The sequence below is a fragment of the Triticum aestivum genome, chromosome 1B, assembly GCF_018294505.1.
Source record: "Triticum aestivum cultivar Chinese Spring chromosome 1B, IWGSC CS RefSeq v2.1, whole genome shotgun sequence".
In the NCBI taxonomy this organism is placed as follows: domain Eukaryota; kingdom Viridiplantae; phylum Streptophyta; class Magnoliopsida; order Poales; family Poaceae; genus Triticum; species Triticum aestivum.
This window is the reverse complement of record NC_057795.1, coordinates 567807477-567816175: the sequence shown is the minus strand read 5'-3', so window position 1 is coordinate 567816175 and position 8699 is coordinate 567807477. Positions and strand designations below refer to the sequence as shown.

The 8699-nt window shown below is 42.8% G+C and overlaps 1 long non-coding RNA gene across 1 annotated transcript; it reads right to left on the bottom strand.

Annotated features, from left to right (window-relative positions):
* Positions 1-5006: 5006 nt before the first annotated feature.
* Positions 5007-8336, bottom strand: LOC123095604 (uncharacterized). The gene is made up of 5 exons (XR_006446277.1): positions 7673-8336; positions 6917-7060; positions 5967-6068; positions 5796-5890; positions 5007-5192 (listed from the first exon to the last, which is right to left on the bottom strand). It is a non-coding gene; the product is annotated as an uncharacterized lncRNA (long non-coding RNA).
* Between the last annotated feature and the right edge of the window lie 363 nt (positions 8337-8699).

Sequence of the window (8699 nt, the reverse complement as noted above, 5' to 3'; positions counted from 1 at the left end):
GACCCAATCATTTCCCGCGAGGTAGGATCCAATCACGCAGACCTGCAAGTACAACGCGTGCATGGCCCAAACAAGGAACAAATTTAAAGGCATCACAGTACTACTCAAGTGGTGATGGTCGTACTGAACCGGATCCTGCATCTTAAATTTTCAGTCTACTCTGTCTCGCATTCTAGTTCAATTATCAAAGCAATGATGCATTTTTCTCTCTACTCTCCATTGAAAAACGAATATGCGTGTACATGGGAGATCGATCGGATCCCCCGTTGTACTTCTCGTTTCTGTACGTGTAGAAAAAAGAAGCGAAAAACTCCAACCACCAAATCTACCAACAGTCTAGTACGTCAAGGCATGTAATCTACACACAAACAATTTTCATCATCCGGCTGCGCCGTGCCATGACGAGAAACAAACTAGGACGGTGGGCAGAAACCATCACATCAAGACGAGATCCGCCTGCGCCGTGCCATGATGTCCCGTCCAGATTTCCTGCTAGCTAGGTGTGCTAGGCCTAGCTAGCTGCACATTTCTCGTGATCCACTCCACACACGATGCACTGCATGTCGCGTCACACACCGGCTTCAGCCTTCCTTGGTATGTCCTTTGGGGTCACACCAGTTTCGCGCATCTGAATTCCGGCATCAAATCTAGGGAAGTTTGCAGGTGTACAGACTCATGCAATGCAATTGTATGCGTCCGACTATGCGGTTCCACCCGAACTCATTGTCGTGCCTCACGCTCTCAAAACATCACCACACATTCATGTCAAGAGATGTGATTGGACAGGAGAGTGGGGCCACTTCAATGTGAACACGCTGACTGAGAAGCCTACACACACCGTTGTACCGCATTGAAGCGGCTTCGAGCCCGCCCTAACTATTTAAGGCAAGACCCCCAATGGACGTCCGTTTGGGTAGGTAATGGGGCGGCATTCGGTCATTTTCCTGGATGCATTGGCCATACGTCGTCAAACCGCACAGACGCATCTGGTCCGCCACGGCCGGCCGGAGTCCTATGTTTACATTTTTTATCATCAAAAACACATTTCTTTTTGTTTCATGAATGACATTTTGATACATAGTTCACCACACTTTTGCTTCGGTACAACCCCTAAACACATTGACGGCTCAGGTCTCTCTATATCCCTTCATAATAAAGGGTAAGATAGTCTTTTCACCCTTGCCAATACGCTGCCTGTGTACACATACGCGGCGCCCTCGGCTGTTTTTCACTTTCTGTTTAAGTGAAAAAAGGTGCAAGTACATATTGAACTCAAGACCTCTTGGTCTAAGGACAACTACACTAACCCATTAGGACATCCTATTGCTTCCGTGTAATTGCTTCTTTTTCGTATTTTCTACTACTTCAGTTCGCTGCTGGGCCTGCCCATTGTTAAATCGGCCCTTTAATCACTATCTCTTTTTTTTTCTATTCATTTTCTCTTTTCACTTTTTTCGTATCTTTATTAGTTTTCAAAAAATGCACATGCTTATATTTTTTTCCAAAATTTAAAAAATGTATGCTTTTAATTTTTTTTATAACATACAAATATTTGCATTTTAAAAAATGTACAAATATATCAAAAAGTTGTTGGTATCTTTCCAAATTGCTCAGAATGTCATAACATGAACATATTATAAAAAGAACAAACAAAATTTGAAACATGAATATTTTTTGAAAAACACTATGAAATTTCAGGAAAAAAATAAAAAATATGAAAAAAGAGTTGAAACCAATTTATTTTGAATTTCCACGAACATTTATTGCATTTGTGTAGAGAAAATTTGAATACATAACTATTTTTTAAGTTCCAAATAAATTTTGAAAGCACGAACATTATTTGAAAATGCAGAATTGATGAAATCAAAAAAACTTGTCATGGTGCCTTGGAATGGTGATACAACGTCATAGAATAAATTTGGTCCATTTGAATGATGTCGAAAAAGGTACTCTGAAACAGAACATTCCGCCGAACCCAAACTTTGCTCAATTTAAATTCGTGAACATTTTCTTAAATTCTCAAACTTTGTTTTCAAATTCATGAGCTTTTTTCCATATCTAGGGACTCTTTTCAACTTTTACAAACATTTTATAAAATCCCATGATTGTTTTCAAATTCATAGACATTTATAAAAGCATGTTGCTTCACATTCGGCTAGTGTTTTAGGGTTTTTCACCGGAAAACCCTTAGAAAATGAATAAAATATCAGAATTCAATGAAATTTATCATGGATGCTTGGCATGGTGATGCTACAGTGTGCAAAAAAATTGGGTCCATTTTATTGATGTGAAAAAAATGCATCTAGACTTGCCCTACAAGCCTACATGAACCACCACCTTTGAACATGGTGTGCTTCTAGTCGTGCATGAAATGATACCAAATTTGCCAGCATGTGGGCATGCTCATGAGAGGCCTACATGCAAAATTTGAAGGAGTTTGGACACCGAACGCACATTGCGTCACGTTCAAATAGTGTTTCTGGGGTTTTTCACCGAAAAAATCCTACCAAATGCATAAAATGTACGAACTCAAAGAGATTTATCATGGATGCTTTGCATGGTGATGGTAGCTTGTGAAAAAAATTGGGTCCATTTTATTGATGTGAAAAAAATTTGCATCTAGACTTACCCTACCGGCCTACCCGAACCACCACCTTTAAACATGGTGTACTTCTTGCCATGCATGAAATGACATCAAATTTTGCCAGCACGTGGGCCTACTAATGGCAGGTCTTCATGCAAAATTTGAAGGAATTCGGACACCTAACACATGTTGTGTAATGTATGCGGTTTTTTCACCCAAAACATTAGAAAATGCACAAAATGTGAGAACTCAATGAATTTTATCATGGATGCTTGGCATGGTGATGCTAGTGTGTGAAAAAAGTGTCCATTTTATTGATGTGATAAAAAGTGCATCCAAACTTGCCCTACCGCACTATTAGGGAAAAGCCTAGCGGTAGCGCGCGTATTAGGTGTATCAGTAGAGTGGGGCACCACGCGTGCTGACCCACGCTACTGCTATACATCGCTAGTAGCAGCGAGCTTTGGCACAACACGCTACTGCTAATATCTGTAGCGCTTTAATCTAGGGCGCGCTACTGGTAAGGGCGCACTGCTGCTAAGGGCACACTGCTGCTAACTGTACTCCCTCGCTACTGTTAGTTTTATTAGTTTTTGTTTTTTTTGTCCATATTTGTTTTGTATTTTAACATGCTTTATACAATAATCTTTAGCATATCATACACATACAAATGTAATCATAGCATCAAATCATGTCATCATCATAATCATCATCCGACACAAAGTGGTCTCTCGTCATCATCTCGAAAATAGCGATACAAGTTCTTGCAATTACATCGTCATCCATCTAAACAATGATATATGCGAGAAGAGCTATCACTATGAGTGAGAGCGGGACTATGCAGTACATGAGTTCGTATCCCTCTCTCGCACTAGCGTGAACCTAAACTAACTACTGGCTGTCGCTCAGAAACCGGAAACCGGTACACCTGGGCTTGACACTCCGGCCACTCATCGTATACTCCTGGCGTAGCACTTCTTCGCCATCGATGATCTATGCACCTGCATCGTCACATGAGTTGATGATATGCAACATATATAGTTGAGCAACAGAAACAAACAGACTTGGCAAAAACAGAAGCAATATATCATAAGCATAAATAACAAAGTTCATCGTACCCAAAATGCCCTAACTAGAGTGATCTTCGCTAGTCTAGGAGGATGGTTTAATTACATCACAAATAAAGTTTTGCCGTGCATAACTCAAAGTTTCGTCATACAGAAAGTATGGACTATATATCGACAATCACTCAAACATGTCGTTCCATCCCCCCAAGTCAGGGAGATAGTCCCCAAGCTTAGTGAAAGGCTTTAGGTCGAGACACTGAGCGGCTACGCATGTTCGGACGTCTTCCCGCGACATTTGCCCTTCCTCGTAGAACAACCCTGTTTTTTCGAGGACCTCCTTCATGATGATTTGGGCAAGTTCGCGCTGGATGTGATAGAACTCAACTCGAAGCCGATGATCCTCGATATCTCCTACGTTCCTTGCCCACTGCAGAATATGGGCATCCCCGAATGTAGGTGACATGCGAAGGTTTTGTCAATCCCGTCTGTACTCCAGCATGTGGTGTAGGACATAGAATCCATCACTAAGAGTATCACTCGGTTGCTGGATGCAGCAGAAGTCGGTCTTATGGCCGAAGGCGGGCCTACCGCTCCTCTTCTTCTTGTCCTTGATCTCTCAACCCCGTATGCCATAGAAAAAGATAGCACTGTCGAGAACATACTTGATGTGGGTTTAATCCTTTTTGTTCATGTTCTTCTACGAGTCCAAGTAAAGAGCATGGGAGTATCGGGCATAAAGGATGACGAGGATGGCGCGCCCGTGCACTACAAGAAATATGTCAACTTGTGACCACCACTATTGGTCACTGAAAGGTCACAAATTTCCATTTGCGACCTTTTTGTGACCAAAAACAGAAGGTCAAAAGCTGGCCGTCATAAACTGACTATAGCGACCTTTCTTCTGGAATGGTCGAAGACGTTTACGACCAAAATATGTCTATTGTTTCGTTTTGGTCACTAGCAACCTCCCCAGGCCACGTAGGCATCCAGCGTGGCAAGCTGATGTGGCACAAGATTCAACCCGGTCCAATTTGGTTTTCTACATGGGCCTAGCCCAACAATTCGGCCTTTTTACTATATATTTTCTCTATTAATTTTCTCTAGCTACATGGGCCTGGCCCAACAATTTGGCCTTTTTATTTTCTAGGCATGGCCTTTTGCGGTCCATTTCATTTTTATTTTCGAGGGTTTTTTTGTGGTCCAATTTTTAGATGGATCCCAATTGTCAGATTTTTCCTCGCAGTGGAGCCACATCGCTTTTTATCAAAGAACTCATCAGCTTTCCATTTCTCACAGTACATAAATGACAAATATTTCAAATGAAACAGAACTAGGTACAAAGTATATTTCTCACATTTCTTACAATTTTACAACTTCACTGGATTCTGCTCCAGAATGTGCTGACTACTACAGAATACAATATAACTAGGTACAAAGTACAACCAAAACACAAGGCAGATTATCCAGATAACCACCATGCTTCATTGTCTTCTCTTCCAAACAAGTGGAATGAGCCCTCTCTTCTCCTAGGCGTGCGCCTCCTACAACAACAGCAACAGTAGGTCAAGAACAACAATAGAGTCATATGAGCTGCTTCTGCTCCTGTTAAACAGAATAACAACAAATCGAGCTAATAAACAAGCTTGAAGCACTGTGGGAAACAAAAGCATAAAAACAAACTAATGTCTCAGGTATAATCATAGGATAAATCTGTGTTGAAGCACTGTGAATCAGGTATAAGCATAAAAGCAGGGTAATGAAAGGTGCCAATCCAGTGCAAGATAATACAGCAAATATGTCAAAGTTATTTAGATTTGCTAATGTGTTTGTCACACTACCAAAATTCAAGATAAACCATGACAGGGAAACGAGTGAATTACAACAAAGGAGGCATCTAATTTGACTACTAGTACCACAATCATTGAGTGAAAGCAAACAATAGAGAATTCAGAAATTTTCTGAACTGAATGCAAGCAAGTTTGCACATGACATAGCAAGTCTGCAGTCCGTAAATAGATTAAATGTTCTAACTCATGAGCTACATACATAGAGACCTACTGGAATCTACTTACGCTTAAACTAGAAAGAGAACAAAAAAACTGAACCTAACTATGCAGCAGAGAGAGATAGCATGGGGGGACGACCTATGGACCAAATTGTCCTTCACCAGATCGTTCAAGGGAGCACAACAGCAGTAGCAGACCTTGCGTGTTGCTTCACACAACTAGACCGGAGCAACCTGCAAAGGAACACACTAATTAGATGGGGAGATGGAGAAGAAGAAGATAAGAGAAGTAGAGGAGCACGTGACGAACCTGAGATGGTGCTGCTCCTCCTAGGTCGCCATGGACAATCTGATCCCCACATAATCTTTCTCGCCCTTCCTTCACAAAACCAGATCATCTCTCTTCACGAACCTGCAAAAAAAAGCAATCATATGCAAGATAGGTTAAGTGTACCTGAAATGTCTATAGAGTATGGAGTGAATAAAAGATAATCTTGCCGGATTCATCAAATGCAATGGTTTGAATGGACCTTGACGATCCCACCTATTTATTCCAGAAGCAGTATCATCATCAGTAACCAATCATATGCAAAGGAAAAACTTATCGCGCCCTTCGCTTTGAGCATCTTAACATACAGACTATGCTAAGTGATGCACTAGCAGGGTGACACCAAAGAGCAAAAGCCTTAGAGAGAATCCATTGCCACAGAGATGCATTCGCAACTACAGCCCAAGATGGCGTCAATAACCAGTAGTGGGGCAAAAAAACGACCCATATGTAGTGGCACTATAATCTTGTGTTAAGAAAGTGGACTAGGACATGACTATGGTCAGTAGCTGGTTAGAGATGGTGCATGTTTACTTCTATAGTAGGACGATGGCATCACTGGGCTAATAGTGCAACATTGTTTTCTAGAACACAAACTTGGTGTGGTTAACCAACTAAAATAAACATGTAATGTAGCAAGCTTGACATCCGTCTGAATGTTTGGCACCCCACTAACTAGGTCTAATTAAGACGAGAAACAATGTTGCAATTCCTTTGACCAAACAGAACCGGAATAGTCTGGGAGCATAATGTACAGTCAAAGCAAACTATTATTCCCTCCATTCCAAATGATAAGACGTTCTAACTTTTTTTCTGAATCGAATATATGTAGACGCGTTTTAGTGTATTTGTTCGCTTATTTTAGTCCACATATTCAGTCTATTTTGAAATATCCAAAACATCTTACAGTAGCGAACGGAGGTAGTATGTACCTCGGAAAGGCTATTCCATGAGTTGATTTCGTTGTGAGAGTTTGAATAGGCGCCACCGTCGTCGTCGCCGTCGTCATCTTGTTGGTAGGGCGGGCACTTCCATTTAACTGCCGAAGAACTGGAGTCGCCTGAAATACAGTGACCCTGAGGGGACGAGAGTAACAACATCAAGATTATGGTTCCTGGAGACACAGGGCAGAAGATTGCGTTTCTGAACTTTGCTAAATGAAGACAAATACACCAGAAACTAATGAACTCTATCTACACAGACTCCATCTCTAGACAAACAGAGCAAAAAAAAACTATCCAAATCTCACCAAGCACACAAAAATAATCTCAATCTGTGAATTGCCTCGCGCATTGCACGACACAGGGTGCATACACATCAACAGTGTATGAAGCATCTCTCTCTCTCTCCCCCTCAATCCCTCTCACCAGCAGCAACATATGAAGCAGCCGATCTGTCAACCCAGACTACTGCGGCGACTGACTACTAGTATGACATAAAACCAAAAACGTCCATCTATTAGATCAAAATTACTATCATTTTAGCCTCATCTGTACACAGACTTATGAACTCACTGCTAGTAAATGTGCAACACAAGCGTCTCATTTGGGAACAAGGACAAACCTACAGGTGACAACACAAGCGTCTCATTTTGGCCAGATCTCTAGTAATTCATCCAAAAGTCCGCTGGTCAGAAATAAACACAAAAAGAAATGGCACATGAAAAAAAACTGATTAGACCAGGGGACCTTGAGCAGCTGTCGCTCAAATTCCATAGCTGGGCATCATCCTCTTCTGCCTGCACTGCATGCATGGGGTGAGTTGGTGATGTTGCAGCGGCTCCATCTCCATGGTGATGCCGTCGTCCGTGGAGGGCGGTCGCTGCTCCAGATCGAATCCTACCAAGAGAAAAACGAGAGAATAAGGGAGAGAAGGAAGGAGAGGATTTGTATCAAGGGGGCCAGAGCGAGTGGTAGAGGGAGGCGTGTAGAAGGGACCATGTTGGCCCCGAAGGCCTCGCCCCGGCGCGTGTAGTCCGCGGCCGCGGCCGCCGCGGAGGACACGGAGGAGGCCACCATGGAGGAGATGGACCCGCCGCTCTTTGGCTGCTAGAGCAGAGGACGCGGAGGAGGACACCATGGAGGAGATGGACTCGCCAGCCGCGACGCCATGGATGCTGTACTCGATCTACAGCATAGCCGGGGCTGGGATGGAGGGTGCGGTCGATCTGGTCGATGGGGACGTGCGTGCCGGATCTAGTCCGAGGGGAGGATGGAGCGGAGGGGATGGGTCGCGGTGGTGTGCTGGGAGCCGCAGATTACGCTGGATGTCGCCGGGATCAGCCGCCGTACGTGGCGGCGGCGACGAGATGGGGACGAGGAAGGAGTGGTGCGATGGGGGGATGGAAACTGAGCTAGGGTTTGGGCTGCGGGTGGGGGTATCTCTTTTTCTTTTCTTTTTTCCTTTTTTCTATAGATAGATGGATGGATGGATGGATGGGCGCCATGTCATCGATCCGTGGGAAGAGTCCTGACTGGTTCAGAAAACCAGTGTTTTAAAAAAGTATCTAAATACTAAAAATAGAGGAATTTTGTGAAGTAGCTATCAAAAATATTTTGCAAAATGGCACCACACAAATTTTCACTAGACTTAGACCACATTTTATGGATAAGGACCAATTTCTATACATTTTTGATCTTTCTAGCTATTTTTAATCATTTTCCGAGTGCCCGAATTAAGTTCTTTTTGTGAAGGACCTACCATATATTTGTTGCA